Source organism: Triturus cristatus, chromosome 12 (genome assembly GCF_964204655.1).
Source record: "Triturus cristatus chromosome 12, aTriCri1.1, whole genome shotgun sequence".
In the NCBI taxonomy this organism is placed as follows: Eukaryota; Metazoa; Chordata; class Amphibia; order Caudata; family Salamandridae; genus Triturus; species Triturus cristatus.
Genome location: NC_140595.1, coordinates 833,758,819 through 833,782,859, shown reverse-complemented (window position 1 = coordinate 833,782,859; position 24,041 = coordinate 833,758,819). Strand labels below are relative to the sequence as shown.

General features: G+C 45.8%; 1 protein-coding gene across 2 annotated transcripts in view; it reads left to right on the top strand.

Annotated features, from left to right (window-relative positions):
- KIF1C (kinesin family member 1C) overlaps positions 1-24,041 on the top strand; it is a 949,797-nt gene that overhangs the window by 44,198 nt on the left and 881,558 nt on the right. Inside the window, exon 1 of one of the 2 annotated variants that reach the window (XM_085638139.1) lies at positions 5,044-5,095. The exons of the other annotated variant lie outside the window; for it this stretch is intronic. The gene's annotated coding sequence lies outside the window, so the exon portion shown is untranslated. Of the gene's footprint in view, positions 1-5,043; positions 5,096-24,041 lie in introns of those variants that run through there. 2 annotated transcript variants of the gene reach the window in all.

Here is a 24,041-nt window from a genome sequence, read left to right as displayed (position 1 = left end):
ATTCTTCAGGCTATAGGAGAGGGTTCTCCACCATAATATTTTGAGGGAAAAAAATCAAATACTTTTTAAATTGCAGTTACTATATTGCCAAGCATTTCCACATATGTAAATGTACACCTGTTTATACATGCAAACATGCATTTTCATCTCGCCTACACAAAGATTTGAGGAGTACTCCTGAATTTCTAAAAAGTTGGAACTTTACTCTACATATAGGAGTAAATACAGGAATAAATGTATGGCTTTTTGTTTATTGGGCCTTATGCGCTCAAACAGTCAAATAATCTAGGGTCAGTGATAGTTGCTCCCTGAAACTCCCTTTGACCTTGGTTTGATGTGTGGCTGTCACGGGTACTACACCCAGCCACACGTGGGGTAGCAGTTTTATTGGAACAAGTGGAGGAGCGCTGGGTTGTAGGAATTTTGTGGATTCCTGCTGATTCCGGATGTTTACGTCTCAAAAATGCAAGGAAAATTTGCAATTTTAGGTGAATTTTAAGGTTTGTATGGCATTATGGGTAAGAAAACCTTTTGGGATCTACACAAGGCGCACCATCGTTGACTCCCCAGCGTTTTTAATTTTCAGAACTGCCTGGGTTTAGGAGGTTTCCCTGGAGGGCAGTTGATCCCCAGCCAAAAAATCGCTGCTACCTTAATTGCTAATTCAGGATAATTTTGTGATAGGATATGTTGATGTATCCACATTGTATTTTTTGTACTTTCCTGTCAGTAGCTGCCACTAGCCCTACCCACACAAGTGAGATACCATTTTTAGGTCGAGCCTAGGCAGCGTGCATGACCTGTAGTTATCTCCTCTATGGGTTTTGCCATGCCCATGAATTGCCAGTTGTTCGTCGTTGTACCATTTAGAAATGTGGGGTTTTTATTGGTGGATTTGGTCTGATTCTCCCGTCTTCTCTTATGCTTGGGTCACGCCCAGGCGATTTCACTCATTGTTTGCTTGCGTTGGCCATCTCAATTCCTCCTGGTCATCCTGATGTCCCTTTTTATTTTGTAGACTATCAACATCGTTTTAGGCTTTCAGGCAGTTTCACGGAGCAATGCTCTGTAAGGCACCTGCAAAGTGTCAATTTCTGTCTGGTAGCCCTTGAGCTATGCCAATAGCTCTAACTCAAAAAAATACAAGACCTATTTCATTTCTAATGCTCGTTATTGGGAAACCTGGGGGAATGGTAGGTGGTAGTAAGTTTGTTGCTTCCAGAACTTTCTATCACAGAAATGTGAGGAAAATGTGTGTTTTTATTCAAACTTTGAGGTTTGCAAAGGCTTCTGGGTAGGAAAACCTGGTGGGAGCCACAGAAGTCACCCTACACTGGAGTCTCCTAAGTGTCTAGTTTGAAAAAATGGACAGGTTTGCTAGGCTTCCCTAGGTGCCGGCTGAGCTAGGGTCCAAATTCCACATCTAGCCACATTGAAAAAAAAATTGTCAGTTTTCTGTGGCAAATGTTGTGTGCCCAAGTTGAATTTTGAGGCCTTTCCTGTCGTGAGCACTAGGTCTACCCACACAATTGAGGTGCCATTTTTATCAGGAAACTTTGGGGGGGGGGTGGAGGGGGAGATAAGTGGTAGGAAATTTGTGGCTCCCGCCAGATTCCAGAAGTTTTTCTCACAGTACTGTGAGGAAAATGTGTGTTTTTAGTCAAACTTTTAGGTTTGCAAGGTATTCTGGGTACAACAACTAGTGGGAGGCACTCCAGTCATTCCACCCTGAATTCCGCTATGTGTCTATTTTAAAAAAATGTATAGGTTTGCTAGGTTTCCCTTGGTGCCTACGGGCCGAAATTCAAAGCTAATCAGATTCGGAAAAAAGGTTCAGTTTTCAGAGAAAAAAATGTGGTGTCTATGTTATGGTCCCTTTTCTGAGGCAGGCTCTAGGCCTACCCACACTAGCTAGGTACCATTTTTACTGGGAGACCTGTGGGAATACAGAATAGTGGAATATTTGTTATTATCCATATTAGTTCTCTGCATTTGAGCCTTCCAAATGTAATTGAATCCAGTGTGTAAGAAAGAAGATATTTTGAAAAATGCCATCTGAATCGCACTGTAGTATGGGTACCCACAAATGCAGAGATGTGCAAATAACCACTACTCCTAAACTCCATATCTGGTGTCTAGAAATATTTCAGGAATACATAGGCTTCCTTAGTCCCCATTTTTTAGGCCTGGCGCCTAGCGTTGCAGTGTGGAGCACTGCTCGCGCAGCGAGAGACTGTGGGAACGTGGTTGTTGTCACGAGAAGTCACGAGCGGAGTTCGGTGTTCCAGCTCGTGACTGACTCGTGATGAGGGGAAGAATGTTTGCCTTCAAAATATGGTGGAGGTTGGGAATGAGCTCTGGGTGGTGGTAACGGCAGTCATGATTTGACTTCACTGCTTACAGACGTGTATTAAACTTCACGTCCAACTACATCTGCTTGGTCCGTGTTTTCTTTTCTATGGATTCCTGCACTTCCAACACTGGCGACGAGCGGGATGCGGAACTTTAACTAAAACTATCCCGATAATTTTTTACAATTATTATTATTATTTTTCTTTGTGTGCACCTTCGCAGTGTAAATAATGCGATTTGGGTGGATTCTCATCCTCTACCAAATCTTCATGAGATGGTCTCCACGTTAGCTGGTGCTCAAGTGTTTTCCTGCATTGATTTGGCTAGTGCTTATCACCAAGTGGTTCTTTCTGAAGAATCAAAGAATATTACTGCATTCATCACGCCTGAAGGGCTTTACAGGTACTGTCGCATGCCTTTTGGTCTTGCTAGTGCTGCCTCAGTGTTTCAGAGACTCATGAGGGATACCTTGGAGGGACTAAATGGAGCGATAGCATTTCAAGATGACATTCTTGTCTATGGTAAAAACAATGAGGAACATAATTCAAATTTAGTGAGTGTAATCGCTGCTTTAGCAAAAAAAGGTCTTACGCTTAGTCTTGATAAATGCAAAAACAAAGAAGAAGTAGAATATTTAGGGCACACAATTAGTGCAAATGGGATCAAACCTAAACGAAATCATATTGAAAGCATTATAAATGCTCCCACACCTATCTCCAAAGAACAACTTGTGGCTTTTTTAGGTCTCATTGAATTTTACGCAAAATTCATACCAAATTTTGCCTCTAAAGTGGATCCTTTTAGATGTTTATTAAAGAAAAATGCAAAATTTATTTGGACCACAGATATGTCTAAGGCATTTCATGACTTAAAAGATTTTGTAGTAAAGGCTCCTTGTCTTAAACCTTTTGTGTGTGGGAAACAATGCATCATCATGGTGGATGCTAGCAGTACCGGGTTAGGTGGCGTTCTCTTACAAAGAGACAATGGTAAAGAGTGGATTGTGGCATATGCTTCAAGAGCTTTGAGGGATGCTGAATAACATTACTCAGTAATAGAGAGGGAGTTGTTAGCTTGTGTTTGGGGAGCTGAGCATTTCAGAACCTTTTTGTGGGGTACTAAATTTACCATTAAAACTGATCATAAACCGTTAGTACGTCCACCACCAGGTGCCATTAAGTACACTATGTCCGCACGTCTCGCAAGACTTGCTTCGAGATTGCAGTCTTTCCAGTTTCAAGTGGAATATGTCCAAGGCAAAGTTAATGTACATGCTGATTGCATGTCTAGGTTGGTTTCACCCATGGCATTTCAAGATAAAATTAAAGATGATGATTGTGAGGTAGCTTTTACCGTGGGTGATATTAATTTAGTATTTGGTAAACAAGCGGGTTTGCAAGAAAATATTTGGTTGCTAGAAATGGAGAAGGACATTGAATTGATTAATGTCAAGAAGTATTTGCTTCAAGGTTGGCCTGAACAGAGGAAATTGTCTGGAGATATGATGGGTTTTTCTAAGGTTCAAGAAGAACTCGCTGTGGAAAATGGGTTGGTTTTAAGGGGTGACAAGATTATTCCTCCTTTTTCTCTTAGGAATACCATTCTTGAAATTGCTCATGAAGGACACTTAGGGATTTCATTTACCCGGAGACGTGTCAAGGAATCTTTTTGGTGGCCAAGCATTGATGCATCAGTTGAGTATTTTGTACGTTCATGTATTCATTGTTCCAATAGTGACAAGTCTGCTGTGGCTCTACGTCCGGAACCCCATCCTGTAGAGTTTCCGTTTGGTCCTTGGTGTAAACTTGGGTTAGATATCATTGGCCCTTTTAATATTTTACCTAAACATGAAGCGTTTGGAATAGTACTTATTGGTTACTATTCCAAATGGCCTGAGGTTAAGATGCTAAAGGAAGTCACTTCTCAGAGTGTTATTGAATTCTTAGATGAAGTTTTTTGTAGGGAAGGCATTCCTCAAGAAATTGTAACGGACAATGGACCACAGTTTGTTAGCAAGGAAATGGAAGATTTTCTTGGTAAGTGTGGAATTACTCACAATAGAATTGCTGTTTTCCATCCTGAAGCGAATGGTCAAGTGGAGAGATTCAATCGTGTGGTTAAAGAGGCTGTCCAATTGTCTGTTAAGGGTGGTTTGAATTGGCGAAATGCTTTGCAATCCATGTTGTTAGCGTACAGGACTTCCCCAAATTCTGTTACTTTGGTCAGTCCTTTTGAACTTTTAAGAGGGCGTAAACCTAGCACTAATTTGATTCCTTGGTGGATGAAGAAAAATTTAAATGGGTTCAATGATTTTTTTAATGTGGATTATGAAGCGGTGCAACAAAGAGTAGAATCATACAAAAATAAAATGAAATGTGCAATGGAAAAGAAATTGGGCCCGGTAACTAAACAGGTGATCAAGGTGGGGGATTTGGTCCGCATAAAAAAAAAGAAGGTGTAAGTAAAGGTTTGTCAACTTGGTCATGCCCAAGGAAAGTAATTGAAACATTTAAAAACGCTGTCAGAATCGACGGTGGTTCTGTCTGGAATTTAAACAGAGTTTCTTTGTTTAAGGGTGTTACCTCTTATCAAGAAGATCACACCAGTAATGTATTTTTGGATGTGGGGCATAACAATGACTGTGAGGACCTATCGCTTCCCAGTGGTGTTTCTGACAATTCAAGGATTGCGCGCACTCATCGCCTTCCTGCTAAGTACAAGGATTTTGTCATGAATTAATTTTGTAAGTTATTCAAGATGTTATTTTCTTTTACTTTTGTTACATTGTTTTTTTTTTAAGGGGGGGAGGTGTGTGGGAACGTGGTTGTTGTCACGAGAAGTCACGAGCGGAGTTCGGTGTTCCAGCTCGTGACTCACTCGTGATGAGGGGAAGAATGTTTGCCTTCAAAATATGGTGGAGGTTGGGAATGAGCTCTGGGTGGTGGTAACGGCATTCATGATTTGACTTCACTGCTTACAGACGTGTATTAAACTTCACGTCCAACTACACTTCCAACAGAGACCTCTTGTAGGGGGGGGGGGTTAAAAACGAACCTAGGAATCGCACACGCTCGTGCGTGTGCTTTTCCTTTTGGGCCACGTTGTTGGCCTTTGCGTGCGTCTTTTTAACAAAGACAGCACGCAGTTGGCCAAAGGCGGACGCATTGCTACGCCCATGGCCTATTGGTGTCGGTTACCCGCAGGCCCGACCTCTGTTTGCAATTATCGTGCACAGAGGCGTGCGTGATAATAGGAAACAGATGTCTCGGTGTGGCGACCGCGCGCACCACTCGTGGGCTTGTTGCTTTGTTTTTTACTGCCGCAGGCTTTCACAATCTTCGTCAGGACTCATAATGGAAGCAAGATTATTGACTTTGTCAACGCTTGTTTTTGGTAGACTGAAATGTGCTCTGTTTTTTGGTGTCTGGTGCCCCACACTTCAGCGAAAACAGCCCCTGGTGGAAGGCAGACTTAACCCGGCGGCTAGCACTGTGCACTGGACCCAGAGAGAAGTCAACATACTGTATCTGGTAGTTAGTACTATGGTACCTGGCATCGCGCGCTGCATTTGTGAGATGGTAACGTGACTGCACTGAGCAGGCACAGGCCGACAGACAACGCAAGCATCTGCCTCTGACCTTTGTACCGTGGAGCAGGTACCGCTCACTGCATTCAGCCGTAAAGAGTGCGCCTAGCTCCAGGTCTCATGCCAGGTATCCGCTACAAGGCACGGCGCCGGGCAGCTGGTACCGTACACTTCACAGAGCAGCGGGTATGATTATGCCGTGGCTGACAGTGCGCAGCGAACATGTGGCTGGCACCGCTTTGTGAATGTGAAGGTGGTAGGGCACACTGACGACTGGCTGGCACTGCCTATTGAAATCCAAGGTTGGCACTGTACACAGGACGTAGCAGAAAGGATTAGATTTGTTGCTGGTAGAAGGCACTGCACCCGGATCTGAGCTGCTTCTTTGCACTGCAGCTAGCTGCTGGTGCCGGGCACTGTACCGAAAACCAATGTGCTGTGCCACTGCCTGCTGGCTGTGTGTACTGTCCCAGGGTATGCCAATGTGCAACACGCTTCCTGCTGGTACTGTGTGCACTGGGGCCGTTAGTGTGCACTGTGGTAGGCTCCTGGTACTAGGCACGGCCCCTTGGCTGCTGCTGTGCACTGCAGCCGTCTGCTGGTTCTCCTCTCCACTGTACCTGGGGCTCCTCTGCACCGTCGCTGCCTGTGGGAACTGTGCACTACAGCTCCTGCTGGGACGGTTCGCACTGCACCCAGGACATTTTGTGTGCACCACAGTTGTTTGCCAGCACTGCGCTCGCGGCTGCCTGCTCTCGTGCCCTGCGTCCAATGAATGCATATGTGCAGACCACTCTTTGCCAGTCGAAGGGCCGGCATTGTACTCTCTATCAGAGCGGACACCACACTGCTCAGCGACGGGTAGTGCAACGCTCTAGTATTCATATCCGACAGTACTTGGTACCTAGCATTCACACTGTACCCAGTACCTGTGCCCGAGCACTGTGCCACCTGCCTGTAAGTAATAGTAATTTTCTTTAATAAACAGGCATTTAAATCTTGTTTTTGTGTCGTCGCATTTACTGGGCATTCAAAGACTCTGGTCAAATGTCAAGCTGCGTTTGTGAGGAAGCCTGGTGTTGATTTTACTTTCAGCTGACTTCAAAGTGTGAGCGCCTATTGGAAAGAGGAATTAAGTGTACTTTTTCCGTGGATTCTGTCTGTGCCCTTTTAATTTTTTTATTTTATTTTAGATGTAGCCATCTTGAAAGGTATCTTATTCTTCAGCTGCACAAAAAATGTGCATGCTTTTTGCAAAATTCCTCTGCTTTGTTGAGTCCTTTTAATTTGTGAAACTGCCTTTATAGGAACAAAGTACACAACCGCATTTCGGTCTCCTCGTCAGCCTAACATATTGTCATCTTGGGCAATTTACTCTGTTTATGGCCCATCCACTTTCAAGCACAGGATAAGATCTTTTCAGAGGAAAGAGTCGGCCACATTGTAACACAATTTAACAATGCTTGGTTTTCACTTTGATGTGTAAAGCATATGCTTTATTTATGGCATCTGTGGCAACTTGTTCTGGAGAATTGGATAAGTTTAAAGGCACCTTTTGTATTTTTTTAGCTACACAATAAATATTTATCCATCCGCAACAGTGCCTTTTTCGGAACACGTGTTACTGGATATAAAGGATTTCTTCATTTGTCCTTGCAGGCTCTAGGGTAATACATTTCTGTGGAGCAGCAGGTGCAGTGGCACAGGGGCCAGAATGTTTAGGAAACTCACTGAGCACTGATTATTGCGATATTTTACTTCTAAACAAGCAGTCACAAGTGCAGTTAGCTTGTCGGCACTAGGGTCATAATTTGAATGGTGCAGCAGGTGCAGCGGTACAGGGGCCTTGTATATCTTCACACCTGCCAGGTTCTTCTGGCAGGGTATAGCAAGGATTATTTCAGTGCTATTTTGCAACATCCCCCCCCCCCCCCCCCACCTCGGATTTTTCAAAGGAAACAACCTACATCAAAAGGTGTGATTCCTTATAGCAAAGACATTCACACAGTGTAATATCAGTCCAGCCTCGATTGCCAGGGGGATTTAACCTGCGACTTTAACAGCAGCTAACGGGGCCCTACTGCCTTTGTTGTAATGGTTCACAATGACCAGATTGGACCTATGATAGATCTAACATAACATTTCCAACTGAACAAACCCGGCCTGTGCCCTTCATTGGAGCATCGCCATGCTCCACTCAGGCCTACTGTATTGAGCATCTGCCTTCTGACAAGGTAAGCATCAAATATACAGATGCGAAATGAGATGTACCAAAAAAACAAAACCCCTCCTACAACTGCATAACAAAGATTATCAAAGTGGAAACCTTCACCTGTGGCAACCAACCCGAAACCCTGTGCCTTCTATGGTAATCTGTGGGATAACAGACTACAAGGATTAAGAGAGTGCAATTGTAATAAACCCTTAAATGGCTGTTGCACCTTTCAGTATAAACAAGTCAGGCCTTCTGCTTTTTTCTTAACTTTTCATAAATAAAGGATCAGCCCTATAACCTCGATCGGCTGCTCGTCACCATAAGCAACTCCGTGCTGCGGCACTGAGCACAAACCTTCCCACGAGCCTAAAAGTTCCCTACAGCTGAAGCACACAACGTTTTTGTCACAGTTCCGTTATTGAGGATAGTTTTTTCTCTTTTGCTGTCTATAACTATTGTTTTTATAGAAGGAAACTTCTTTTGGTCATAGCCTTGTTTTGCTTGTGACGGCATTTAACAAGATACTGTATGTATGATTTTGAGTAAAATCATCAGGTAAGTTGTGGCGACAGCGGAGCTGTGAAACCAGACCTAGACAACGCATATTTAAGGTGGCGGGGCTGCAAATAACATTTTGGTTATTCTGTATTGGAATGTGTTTTTAAAAGGGAAAACTGATTATTGCTCCAGTCTTTGAATTGTTTCATATGTTCGCAGCTGCTGAAAGTAGTCCCTTGTCTGTTGAACACCTTACGACAGTCATGGTCTTTTATCTAAGAATGTGTTTTGGAACTTGTGGTTTTGACTTTACGCACATACACTTTTGGGCACAACAGTCCTAGTGTTTAAAGTGCGTTTTGTTAAAATACCAGAACTAATTTGATGTGGCAGGCAGCATGGCAGGTATGAGAGTGTGAAAAACAGAAGGCAAGAAGGAACACGAGCGCCCTCTAGAGTCCTTTGCTTATTTTGCCTTCTTTGTTTATAGTATATGTTTAATGTCACATGTTGGATTTTAGTAAGAACAAGAAGCCGACCACTGCTTCTAGGCTATTTGTTCCACGTGCCTCTTTACCCCATGATCTCACTTGGGTTGCTGTGTTGCACCCTGTATGTCATTGTGACCCTCCTCTGAGCACAGATCGAGATTTCAGGCCCATGGAGCTTCTTCTGATTCGTGGCTTTTGAGAAATGAAGCTTCAAAGGTTGGTGATAATAAAGACAGTTGATCCTGCGGGAGCCCTGCAGTCCTCTAGCAGTGCTGTAAATTCAAAATGAAAGCAAGTTGATTGAGCAAGAGTGCCTCTGTCCTCGAGGACCGGGAAGGTCCAGTGGCACTGAGCAGTATGATTAACTTGCTGTAACATGAACAGAAATGTTGTGGCTGCCTTTTTACGGACGCAAGTTATTTTTTTTTTAAAGGTACATGGGGCTAAGTAGGGGTACCTTTTCCCTAGGCGGACCAGTTTTTTTTTTTCTTTTTCATGCTCAGGCCCCATGCTACTCTCTCGGGACCCAGCGAGAGGCACTGTGTGGTCCTGAGGGATTCACTGCGGACACAGAATATATTTTACAAAAAAGACAAAAAAAGGAAACTGAGGGGTGGGAGTCCTTGGGGAGTTGGTGGCCCACTGGGGGCCATTGGGTGCCGTGCCGGGCCACAGGCTAGGCTCCACGTTTAATCTTTACTGCTTACGGCAAAAGGCATACTCATACGATCAAAAATCCCCAGAAATGGGAGGAGGAGCCTAGCCCGTGATCAAGATGGCCGCGTGAGCTCAGAGCTCCCGAGACCCTCGCTCCCTCCGGCAAATATCCTGTGCAGCATCCTGATTTTAACACCCGGAATATTGGAGGCGAGCCGTTGCTGAGGTGATAGTTGCTGTCCGGACTGAAATCGCTCACCGGAGGCCGAAGTTGTGCTACATGGAAGTTTGCGGCCTACTCCCCGGAAGATGCCCGGGGCTTGCGCTGGCACAGTGCCCGAGCACTAATTGAACAACAGCGGCCGTGTGAGGGGCGAGCCGTCGGGAGGACGGTGTCATCACTTTCGCTTTCGCTTTCGCGTCTTCATCGCGCCCTGGCCTGGGAGTGGGTCGCGCCGGTCACTTGTTGCATGGTCGTCTTCTCTGGATGGGCAAGGAGACTGTTTCTGCGGCAGATCACGATGTCGACCAAATCGGAAGCCGAAAAACAGAAGCCCAAGAATACCAGGCGGGGAGGATACACCCAAACCAACAACATGGACCGCTATGCCCAGCAGAAGGGGTCACCGGGCAGATCGGGACGGACACTGGAAGCCTTGAAAGACGGTTTGCCCCCCGCCACGGAACTAACCTTGCAGGATATCATGGGGGCCATCGAGGGGATGCAGTCCTCTATCGGGCAGCAATTTGAGACCCTGGCACATAAAGTGGACACAGTCTCGATTGACGTCAACTTGATTCGGGCAGACCTGGGGAAAACTAATGAGCGGGTTCAGTCCTTGGACCTTAAAACCTCTGGCCTCATGGGAGACGTCTCTGACCTGCAGCTGGAAGTCCGTACCTTGAGGACCGCAAATGACCACTTTGCCCGACGGCTGGAGGAGTTTGAAGGCCGGGCACGGCGCAATAACGTGCGCATTATTGGGGTCCCGGAAAACTCGGAGGAACAGTCGGTGGACCTGTTCGTGGAGGACTTGGTGGTGAACCATCTGGCGCCCAAAGGCCTCAGTAAGTTCTTTACTGTTGAACGGGCCTACAGAGTCCCTGGTGGGAGGCCCAAGGTGGGGGCCCCTCCGAGACCGATTGTCGCCAGGATCTTTAATTTCAGGGACCGCGACGCCATTCTACAAGCATCACGAGTGTCCGGCCCGATGACTTTTCAGAACACCACAGTGAGTTTTTATCCGGACTTTACCCAGATGGTGCAGAAGCAACGGCAAAGCTTCCTGGCGGTTAAGAGAAGGCTAAGAGAGAGGAGACTGAAGTACGCCATGCTCTTCCCGGCCAGGTTGCGTGTGGTGTATGAAGAGCGGACTTTCTTTTTTGAATCACCGGACATGGTCGGAGACTGGCTGGACACATTGCCCCAACGATGGACTAGCGGGGAACATGCCGGTGGAGCAGAAGGTGGCCGTGATGAACAATGAGCGAGGACTTGGGTGCTAGATCACTTTGATTTTGTTCAGGACAGTGACTCACAGTCTTCGGTTCCTCCGGGAGGGTGGTAGCCCGGGGGATGCCGGGGGTAGGAAGGGAGCTTTTTCCTCCTCTGGGGTTCTTTTTGTAGATTAGTCTTTGAATGGGGCGACAGGCACACTGCAAGTTGGGGGGGCTTTTTGAGCTTACGCCGGGGTGCAGGGTGGGGGGTGGATTGGGGTTGTTGAAGTGGTTGTTGTTGTTTTTTGTTTTGCAAGGCGTAGTGATGCAAGCTTCTGTAGCTCGAGTGCGGTTCTACGGGGGGGTGGAGGTCTCCTTACATTTCGGGATGGGGGGTAGGGGCTTAAAGCTACTCAGTTGGAATGTTAACGGCTTGGGGGATCGTATTAAGCGAGGGATTGTCCTGCAATTTCTGAAGCGATGCTCCCCTGATATAGTCTTATTGCAAGAGACGCACTTGATAGGCAACACGTGCTACGCACTCAACAGGAAGGGCTACAAATTTGTCGCACACTCGGGGTTTTCCTCGGGCTCTAGAGGGGCTGGAATACTTGTCAGGGCCTCGCTGCCGTTTGAGGTTGACTCCACTACTGTTGATGATAGGGGACGATTTGCGGCTGTGGCGGGGAGGTGGGAGGGCAGGACGCTGGTCCTGGTGTCGGTTTATGCCCCTCCTGCGCTGCAGCCCTCCACATTTGCGGACCTGGGGAGGGCTCTGTTGGATCTCCGAGAGGGAATGTTGGTGGTGGGTGGTGACTTTAATGCGGTTGGCTCCGGATTGCTTGACAGACACCCGCCAAGAAGCTCTGGGGGGGGTGCAGAAATGGCTTCCAGACTTTGTTGATACCCTTGGTCTGGTTGATTGTTGGAGACTGCTGCATCCCACACAGCGGCAGTACACTTTCCACTCCGGGGCGCATGGCAGTCTCTCTAGAATTGATTATGTGCTTACCTTGGCCGCACACGCCTCCTTTGTGTCCGAGGCTAGGCACATGGCTAGGGGTATTTCTGACCATTCGCCGGTGTGGATCTGTATGGATGTTGGTAGAGGAGTGGGGGGCAGGGTGGCTCCGATTAACCCCTGGTATCTCCGTGACCCTAAGACTCGTAGTGCGGTGCTGAAGGCGGTCGATTGCTATTTCCAGGAAAATCTAGGCTCGGTCACGTCTGCGGTGTCTTTGTGGGAAGCGTTTAAAACTGTGCTGAGAGGAGAGGCCCTCTCCTTGATAGCGGCAGCCAAACGTCGGCGGGATGCGGAGGTCGCTCAGATCGAGGCGGAGATGGCGGCTCTAGAGTTGGTTTTGGAGGAGGAGGTCACGGCAGCAGCGCTGCATAAATTGAGCCTTAAGCAGTCGGAGTATAAGGCCCTGGTGACGAATGCGGCCAAAGCCCTGAGTAGGGAGCAGCAGGGGCGACTGTACGACGTCGGGGACAAGGCCGAGAAATTAATAGCGTGGCTGGATAAAAAGGAGCGGGTCAATCGTGTGGTGCCGGATCTAGTAACAGAGGGTGGCGTTACTGTCACTGAGCCGGATGGCATAGTCCAGTGCTTCGCAGATTATTTCCGCACGGTCTATACCTCTGTGTCGGACAGGCCGGTGGAGGACTCGTGTGAACTTCTGCGCGATCTTGCTCTGCCTTGCCTCTCTGACATAGACAGGGAAGATCTAGATGGTGACATCACAGCTGACGAAGTCGCGGGTGCTATCCGTTCACTGCGCCCGGGCAAGGCCTCGGGCCCGAATGGCCTGCCAATGGAGTTCTATAAACTCCGGCCGTACAAGATCGCTCCACATCTGCGAGCTATGTTTGTAGAGGCGCGGGAGACGGGATGCCTTCCATTCGACCAACGCCTGGTGACAATTGTGGTCATACACAAAGATGGCAAGCCCAGGAATAAGTGCAGCTCATATAGGCCGATCTCGCTACTTAATGCCGAGCCGAAAATCCTCGCTAAAATACTGGCCAACCGTTTGATCAGGGTGATCGGGGACCTGATCAACCCGGACCAATCTGGTTTCATCCCGCACCGTAACACTGCGTTGAACCTTAGGCGCATCCACGGCGTGCTCACAAGGACGGGGACGCTGCGGGAGCCGACCATTGTGGCAGCACTTGACGCCACGATGGCTTTCGACACGGTAGAATGGGCATATCTGTGGGCCGCACTTGCAAAATTCGGCTTTGGACCTGGCTTTGTTGGCTGGGTGAGACTACTGTATGAAGGACCCCTGGCTAAAGTCGCGGTCAATGGTAGGGCGTCCCGTCCGTTCGAGCTGGGGAGGGGCACCAGGCAGGGTTGTCCCCTGTCGCCGTTGTTGTTTGCTCTCGCTCTTGAACCGCTGGCGGCCTGGATACGATGGCACCCAGATATAAGGGGGATCCGATGGTCACCAGATCATGAGGACCACATTTCTCTTTATGCCGACGACATTCTGCTATACCTCACTTCACCCAGGAAGTCTCTCATAGTTGTCTGTGACATTTTGACTTCTTTTGGTAGGAACTCTGGTCTCACCATTAACTGGGGGAAGTCGTATCTGTATGCCCTGAGTGGAGACGTCCCTGTTCTCCCGCGGAATTGCTCGATCCAGATCGCCTGGGAGGGTTTCTTGTATCTGGGGATCTATATCTCCACCGATCCAACTGTTCGATATGAGAGAAATCTGCTCCCTCCGTTGACGCGCCTGCGGCGGGATGTGGCGGGCTGGCGGCGGCTGCCGCTCTCCCTCCTTGGCCGTGCCGCGCTGTTCAAAATGATGTCTCTTCCCCGTTTTCTCTATGCCCTGCAGAATACCCTGGAGCTGGTCCCGGCCAGCTATTTTCGGGAGGTTGAGAGCCTCCAGCGCTCGTTGCTGTGGGATGGCCGTCCGCGTATAGCTATAGCAAAGCTGACCCTTCCGTGGTACGATGGGGGTATCGCGCTTCCTGACATCAGAAGATACTATTGGGCCTCTCAGTTGAGTGCGATCAACCACGGAGTCTACGGTCCGGCGCTGAGCCCCGGCTTCGCTATGGACCGGTGGTTGCTGCGCGGGGGTAATTACTTTAGAGCACTCTACTCCAGGTCAACGGATGGGTCCCTCACGGGGCCAACCAAGGTGGCGGTGCACGTGTGGAAGGCGGTTACGAACTCGCTGGGTTGGAAGGATAGGCTCACCCTCGCCACTCCGCTGTTTGACTCCGATATGTTGGGGAAACTTTGGCACACGAAGGGATTCGAGAAATGGGATCTGATCGGGATATCCAGGGTAGGGGACCTGCCGGCTAAGGGGCGTGTTAAATCGTTTGACGAGCTACGGACGGAGTACGCTCTGGAGGGTACGGAATATTTCCGGTATGCACAGGTACGCCATGCTCTGCGGTCCGTCCTCGTCGAGGGGGAGACGGTGCCTGAGTCCTCTCCCTTGGAAGATCGGATCCTGGATGGCCATATGCCGGAGAGTACAATCTCCTTAATTTATAAGAAGCTCGTTAATGTCCGGACTGACCTCCTCCTAGGGGTGCGTGATCAGTGGACTAGGGACGGCCTTGAACTGGATGATGAGGACTGGCAGTACGCCATCTCCTCTCCTAAGGAGGTCGCGATCCCCGCACGACTAAGGCTGGTCCAGCTTAAGATACTTCATAGAGTCTACGTCACAGGGCCCCGACTGATTCATATGGGTTTCTCCGAGGATGGTTTATGTAAGAGGGGCTGTGGGATGGTGGGCACCTTTCTACATATCATATGGGAATGTGGAGTGATCGCGGAGTTCTGGAAGCAAATTCATGTAGTGATGCAGGAGGTCACGGGTATTGCACTGCTGCCAGAGGCACGGCGCTGTCTTTTGAATGTCTGGGGTCCTACTGACTATGACGCGGCGCAGACTCAATGGGTGACCCTAGGAAATATGGTGGCGAAGCGTGATATTGCGCGACTGTGGGGCTCTCCGAGACCTCCCGCTATGGATGCATGGCTGGATAATATGGACTGGAGCATGTTTAGGGAGAAAACGGTGTATAGTGCCCGGGGGCGGCCTAAGAAATGGCACAAGATATGGGGACGATGGAACCAGTATAGGGGTGATATATGTCTGCCCCCGGCCACTGAACCGTTAGAGGAGCAACTTTCCCCCTAGCTTCACTTCCAACTTGGGATTTTCATGATGACTATATGCTAGAATGTTAGCGCCTCTGCTTCTCCCTCATCCACCCGGCCGGTGGCTTTGTTCTGATTTTGGGAATGGGGCCGCGCCCCCATCGGGAACTGGCACGAGTTTATTGTGTATACTGCCTTGCTTGTGTTATTTATTTTAGGTTGTCTAAAAAACGGAACCTTTGTTTTTTTTCCCCTGTACTAGAGCTATGGACGCTTCCATGTGTTGCACTTAATTGGCTGCCGAACCTCCGGGATGTCGGCTGAATAGCTGTGTTCCAGACTGATATAAATAAAGGTTTAAAAAAAAAAAAAAAAAATCCCCAGAAATGTAAACCCAAAAAAGAAAAACAAAGGTTAAAGTGACATTATAGGTATGGTAAAAAGATCTTACTACACGTAAAAACAAAAAAACAGTAATTCCTGGAAAAAAAGCTAAGGTTAAAGTGACGTTATATTATATTTAGGCCATGTAATTATTTAAAGCATTGTTTTTAAGCAAAAAATCACTGAAATTCACCCTTTATAGTTTGATGAGCTAACTAACTTACACCCCTGACCATGCATTGGTTATGACCTCACATATTACATCACTCATGTCATGATAGAGTACATCACTGATGTCTCAAATGACATTATTGATGATTTCACTGATGACATCACTGTTCATGTCATCCAGCCTACAGATTGCTCTATAAACCAGTTGAGCATTTTGGATATGAAAGTAAGTACTTAATGGCACAGATTCATGTGAAGCATAAATTACCCTTCAGGCACACAAGCCCTTCAGGTGAACCAACCTCCCCTACGCACAGCCTTTGCCCTGTTACGAACACTTTGTGGATAGATGACCTCATATGGGCAGTCAACCAGACCTGGGTGGGCAAACCCCTGTTGTCCACTGCCTTTGGCATATGAACAACTTTTCATGGAGAACCCACTCTCTTCAGACACCCAAGCCCCATTAGGTACCCAAGCCCCTTCCATGGCCATCCCTAGCCCTGTACCGAACCCTTTATGGTTAGTCACCTTCTTAAGCGCAGTCAACAGACATGGGTAGCAAAGCAGCTTCCGTGCACAGTTGTCGCCCTGTACAGAACACCTCCATGGAGAACTTACTCTCTATCTCTGGACACCCAAGGCCCCTTAGGTGGTGAAGATGCTAAAACACATTATTCACCCTGTACTGAACACTTTTCAGATAGTCACCCACTTTTTGGCAGTCAAGCACACAATGATGGACAAGTACCTCGTGCGTACAATCTTCACTCCTATGCACAAATTCTAATGGAGAGCCTGCTTCCTCCAGACACTCAAGGCCCCTTTGGAGAGGAAGTGCCTACTATGTCCAACCTTTGACCTGTGCCAAAGCTTTTACAGATAACCAACCTTTGTGCAATGAATGAGCCACTAGTCGGCAAGTCTTTGCTGTGCTGCGTCTTAACCCTCTGCAGAACCATACTTGGAGAGCTCGCTCCCTTCACACACCCACAACCGATTAGGAGGCCAAACTTGTTTCTAAATCTTACACCCATTAGCAGTAAAGAGGCTATCAAAAAATAGGTCTAGATGTACCTTAGATCCGGTTGATGTCATCATTGATGTGTCATAAACAGTTTAAGGCAAAACGTAAATAATAGTTAGATCAGTAAACAAAAATTGGTAAATTTCATTGTTTTTTGTTTTAAAACTATACTTTTTACATTATTACAAGGCCTAATTATAATATCTGGTTATTTAAGTGAATATATGTTTATCTAAGTGGGGCCGATAAAAGGGGGTGAGGGGGCGGAAACATGTTTTCCTCATTTGTTTTTTCAAAGAAATGTAGACACAGCTACTATCTGAATTGAATTGCACCAAATTAGGCAGAAAGCAAGATCTTTGTCCAGAAATTGTGCTTATTTGTGATTTGGTGTAATTCTGTTAAAAAATGTCTGAGAAATTAAGATTAAAAAGTATAGACACTGAGCCTACAGATCTCAATGTCAGATCTGATGGACTGCCACCACATCAGCAAATAAGTAACTCGTACCCTAAATTAACCATAACTCATGCGTCACCATCTACTGATTATGACCTCACACATTAAATCACTCATGGCCTGTTCTATGATTGATTCTATTCATTGATAACATCACTCTAGTATCTGAAGTGACACCTCTGTGCTTGGCAGGGGCACGAGTTATAGTTTATAGTTAATTGAGGGCATGAGTTCTAGTTTCTTGAAATAACTATAAATTGTAAATGTCTGTGGTTTTGTTAGTTTAAAATAGTATGTTTTAACTAACAATTTCACCTAACTATAACGCCCCTTTAACAGTTGTTTTTTTCTTTAGTATCTAAGCTTTCTTTAATGTGAAGTAATATTATTACAGTTCGTAAATATAACGTCACTTTAACCTTTTGTATTTTTCTGTGGAAATATATATATGTATATATATATTCTATGCAAAAAAAGAAACCGAGAACTCTGGGTATTTCCCAAGTTTAAGTGGAGAGCAGCTTCTGTATAGAGCACCCTACAACACCAGCGACACTCTGAATTTGCTCACCTCAAATGTTTGCTTTTCAATCAATATCTTTAAGCATAGGATTAGAACAGTGCCATCCACACAGAGATAGAAAGAAACAAAGTATTTTGTCATTTCTACACCAAAGTCATTAATCGTAAGAATAGCATAGTGCCATCCACTCCGATCTGTAAAATGACAAAAGCCTTTTACTACTGTAGACACCGTATTACAGCTTTGAATTGGTCAAATACCACCAAGCCCACCTGAAATGAATAAAAGCAACCCCTGACACTTGTTTCGCTATCATTATAGCTCTTCAGAGAGGTTTAGCTTTGTCCAGACACGAGGGAGCACCCAGTATAAGTCAAAACAATACCCATTTCATATATTTTCAATATATTGCATTTTCAAGAGTCTATATGTGGCAACTGATTGTTCATGAGATATTTGGATAAATTGTGTAAAATATTCGTGTGATGTTCCACATATAAGGCCACTTGGCCTTGAAGATTTGTATTACTTATATATTTTTTATGTATTTGCAATGAATAATCAAATTGTATTTGCATATATATATATATTTTTGGGAATATTGTAACTGACGCATTGTTATTATGCAGTTTGAAATGCGTCTTATCTTCATTTCTGAATGAAAGTCTTTTGTTCACTTCTATGCTCGGGTTACGAGCAATTTTGGTCCGTTATCTATGTTTACATATACTAAAAATGGTGGACGAGTAAGTTGTGACTGTTGGCTTGTGAAGAAGAGCGCTTGCTCGAAACGTGTTGCCATTAAATATTTCTTTGAAACGAGCCTTGGAGTGCGAGGTATTCCTTTGTATAAAATACTGTGGAGTCTTCTAATATATATATATATATATATATATATATATATATATATATATATATATTCTCTCACTCACAAACTCTCCCGCTCGTTCCCTCTCGGCCTGTCTCGCTCCCTCTCTCTCTCTCACTCCGTCTCACCCCTCACAAACGCTAATAAGCAAAGATGTTTATTCGGCACCACAAAACAAAAAAACGCGTTTCGACCTACATCAGTCTTGGTCACATGACCACAGTTTCCTAGCAACAAGAATAATTACAGCATCATGCACGACATGACTGAATAGAACATGGAAAACAGACTTCCGCTCTCCAATCCTTCCAGCAGTGTTTTGAATTACATGAATAAACTCCTAAGTTAAATTCAATCTAAAATTAAAAAAAGTAACAAATAATATACATTCGTAATACAACAGTGTCACCATTATTTTTTAGGTCTCGCCTGGCAAAATCAGCGCATGCGCTCGCCATGGAGAGCACCTTTTGTAATCGATTCTCCCCAACGCTTGCATGCTGTGGACAGTCCGACGCCATCTTGTGCTAAGCTTGCCATTTTCATGGCAACTCTTCGCGTATTATGTCCACACGCGCGTGCATGGCGGCGTGCTTTTGCTTTCACGCGCACGGAGGGACAAAGATGGCGTTGGGTTGTCCACACTTCTTTAGCGAAGCAGCTTCCTTTCCGGCGGCGCTCTTCTGTCCTGGGCGCACTCTGATCTTCTCTGTGGGCGTAGGGAAGCCCCGGTTGTTAGAAGGTACCGGGCGCTTCCTTGGAACTCAAAGCTGCTTCCTCCCTGTTGACCGGCAACCCGCGACGGTGACTATACTGCTACATTGGCGGTCTTCCCCGATATGATTAATTAATTTTAAAACCTACACTTACACACTACTTCTGGCCCTCCAAAAATTCTCATCTATTAGTAGTACTTGGCCATTACTGCCCTCAGTCAAAAGTCAGCGGTCATGTTGCTTGTTGCTATTGTGAGAAATCGTCGTGATATACTGGACCTCTGCATGCATATTTTACCTCTGTAACACTATACCTTTACCAGTACACGCTGCAGTGCACCGTCGGCACCATGTCCATTCTCACTCGAGTTTCAATAAGAGCACCGCACTGCGCCACTTCGATACTACACACATGAACCACGACCTCCACCCACTTTACCGTCAAATGGCTGTGATATTACAAATGGGGTGGCAGAGAGAAGGTGCTTTTGAGTGCACAGATGATAGACAGAGGGGGGCAGAGTGTGTGAGCACGAGTGGGGAGAGGCTAGAGAGACGGGGAAGATTGTGGGTGAATAGCTGTAGAGAGAAAAACAATACGAATGGAGAAAAGAGTGGTAGTGTAACGGGGCGAAATACAAAATGCAATCCAGAAAGAGACCGAAAATATACATGGAAGGAGATATACATCAATAAAGCGAGGGAATGCCCAAAGACACACCCCAAATGGGGATAGCCAACATTATGGAGGACACTGCATGGCCCGGAGGCACAAGATGGCAGATGAACCAGCAGGTGATTCCCCTACCTTGGGCCCGCCCTGCCATCTTATCCTACATGAAGCTTGCAAGGGGGAGGGGGTGTCCCTCGGCCAGAGTTGTTGATAGACCTAGCCAGAGGGCCACACAGGTAAAAGGCGCAGCTAGGCAAACATCGGACTCTTTGCGTCCAGCCCTGCTTGCCGCAAAGACCGTTACCTCTGAGAGCCGCAGTTTAGAAGCTACTGCATGGCGGGGAATCTCTTCTTTACTAAATTTGTAAATTTATTTATTATGCATGATTAATTAAAATCGTTGCATTCAGTAGATTGTATGTTAATATCAAAAAGGTTACATTATAAAAAACTGTTAAAAGAGAGTACAGAATTAAAAGGAACCTTTATATTAGAATTTAAAAGACCTAAAACTGTTCCGAATATAGAAACACTGCTGATACAATATTGCCGGCCCATTTAAAAACATTATATGAACTGCGTAATATATATATATATATATATTTTTTAAACCTGTGGAGCGAACCAGTTCAGAGTCTGCTATAATCGTTAGTATGTCTCTACTGTTGGCAGCACGGGCTTTTTCAGTCTCTGAGCTGTCAGATCAAAATATTTTGTAAGGCGACAGATTAGCTGCACTAAGGAGGGATTAAAACACATCATCACTGCCTGTCTGCAGGACCTTACTCCGTGTAGCTTGAATAGTGGTTTTAACAAGCTTTTCCGTATGTCGTCTAACTTCTTGCATGTGCATATAATATGGATCAAAGTCTCAGTATCATTCGCACACAGGCGGCACAAGTGATCGGGCCCTCTTCTTTCCCACGGTGGCAGGAACGGATTGATCGGTCTGACTCCCAGCCACAACTTTAGAAATTTTTCTTTGGTCTCAAGCTTGATTCCGACCTTAAGGTAAGGCTGGGGTTTTAGAGCATAATAGTTGTTAAGCACGGCCCAGCTGTGAGCTCTCTTGGATACCGATTTCTTGTCCTCTATAGCCGATATGAGCCTTGTTGTTTTTGTTACAGTTTTTTTTAAAGTCAAATGGCCCATTGGGGTGCTCCAGGCATCTGCCAGGCCAAGGGCCTGCAGAGAGTTCTGTAGGTAGACATTAACTGGTTGTTTTCCAGTGCGGGACAACACTAGCCAAAGTTGGTTGTTCAAGGACCCTCTTTCACCAGCTCTGATTTTGTGCCAACTCTTTAAGAAAGCTCCCTGCCTTTCTGTTTCTTGTCTCTGGATTTCAAATTCCAGCCTTATTTGGGCTGGTGAAACGTATTTGGGGAGCTGAAATATCGCCCGGTAGGTTGCGATTATGCAGTCAAGGGTAGCGGCATCTCTTCCTTTCATGGATTCGCTCCCGTAGGTGATTACTGGTTGTAATTTTGCTCGTAGAACTTTTAAAAGGGTGTCAAGTGTTAAATCTGGCAACAATTTCTTCAGGGGCTTTAATGCCAAACACGTCATTACTCCCTTCCTTCGTAAAGATTCAAGTTGTGGTTTGAAGGAGTTGTTTTTATCTAGGAGTACGCCCAGGTATTTGTAGGTAGTTACTTGGTCCAGGCGTTTGCCTTCCATATACCAACTAAAATTTTACTTCTTGCGGTGGTTTACGCTCATAACTTTAGATTTTTTAAAATTTATTTTTAATACGTTCCGATGTGAAAAACTGTGGGTGACATCTAACAAGTGCTGAAGTCCTATCGGAGTTCTACTGATCAGCACTAGGTCATCAGCGTAAAGTAGATTTGTCAATGCAGATGCTTCTAGCTTCGGGGAGTGTGAGGAGCAGGCATCCAGTTCTGCTGGCAGGTCCGTCAGGAAGAGGCTGAAGAGCAAAGGGGCCAAAGTGCATCCTTGCTTTAAGCCCTTCCTTGTAGGGATTTTTCTTGAGAGGTGCCTTCCAGTGCCTAATTTAATTCTGACCCATGTGTCGGTGTGCAACTGTACGAGTTGGTCTAGAAGGGTTAGCGGAATCCCCCATTCTTTCAGCTTTAACACGTCCACCCATCCCCGAAGTTATTAGACTCGATTTGTTGTAGGTTTTTCATGTTATGTTATGTCGGGTTCCTTCTGTCATGGGTATAAAGTTGTTGCGAGCTGCAGTCGTCTTTAACTCTCCGTTTTGCTTCAGGTAGATCCTATGTTTGTTATAATATTTTAAATTATGTTATGCTTTTTGTCATATTACGGCGAGGTGAGTTAGTTTATGGTTGGCAGGGAAAATTAAGGTCCCCTTTGCATCTCAGATAAAGTTAGTTACAGAGGACACAAATGTCTCGTAGACCTCAAAGGGGGTGCTTTCCTCAATTGTTAACGATTCTGCATTTTTGCAGGTGTTGGACCAGTTGCTTCTTGGTCCCTTACCCCACATTTCAGTCGTGCGCAGTTGGCGCTTCAGAACTGTGACTTTTGGGAATGTTTTTGGGATGGGTCTGCGCCAGGGGACCATGGCCACGTTACCCAGACTAGCTCTCCAGCCGGTGTAAGGGGTGACTTTATTTAAAGTGTAGTGTCGTTAGTACTAAAGTATTTATGACTCCCACTGACGACTCAACAAGTGCACAGAAATTATTTATTCATGAACTAAAAAATGTAATCGCCAAAGTTTCAAAATGTAGCTGGACAAAACTGCCTTGCAAATTTGAGGGAAAACAACTGATTCTAAAATTGAGCTTCCGTACACACACCCGTGTGGACACCTGTTTGAGATGGTGGTCGGGGACAACCATCATTCCTTGGTGTCCTGACCCAGAACAAGCTCCTTCCTGCTGGACGGCTCACACCACCCTCAAACAGCCATCTAGGAGGGGGCAACCACAAATCTTAGACCTATCCCTGTATCCTGTAGACCGTAAGAATTGCAACTAGAGTCCAGTGATATATCCCGTGCTCTCTGGCATGAGAGAGAGGCTAATAACCTCGGCCTCAAGCTGGGAAAGTTATGCAAATTATTACTCTTCCATATAAATTATTTTGCAAACTTCAAACTTGCACAAACGTAATCCCCCTCATACGATCAAAATTAAACACACAAAAAAACTCCCTATCCAGTCAAATGATAAAAGTCCGGGACAAGCAAGTTCAGCTAGCTGTTCGTGCGCCATACGCAGTCATATAAAGCAGAACTCCTGGGTGAGCAATAGGTCTCACCTTTAATTAAGTCAGCCATTTGCTTTGCTATACAACACCATTAGCAAAGCAAATGGCTTTAATTTAATTAAAGGCGAGACCTATTGCATTTTCAATGCTTGTTTTAACAGTCCTGTTTATTATATGAGTCAAACGATATCCGAAGTGGTTGTAAACTACACTACCCAAGGTTCTTCAATATTGATTTGTTGATCGTCGGACCACTCGTTACAAGATCCATGAGGTCCTTTCATCAGACCAACATGATTGCGAATCAGTGTGGAGGAACCTTCTTCATGCAGGTTAACTCCCTAAGTGCAATTCTCCAAGTGACCAAGTGAATAGATAACAAAGTTAGTATCTCCGGACTCCATATATCTGACTGTCTAACCTCAATTTAGAAGTCCAGTGAGTAAGGTGGTACAGTTCCTTTGATACAAGTGCATTACATACAGTATTCAGATTGTACTATTTATTCAAAGTTTCAAAAATTAAGACTAATACATAAGAAAAAACGGAAAAAAAGGAAAGAAAAAGTTGATAACACTATTTTTGAAGGTTCTATCGTTAAAAACAGCATGGGACTGTGTAGGGAGGGAAAATTGCCCAAGT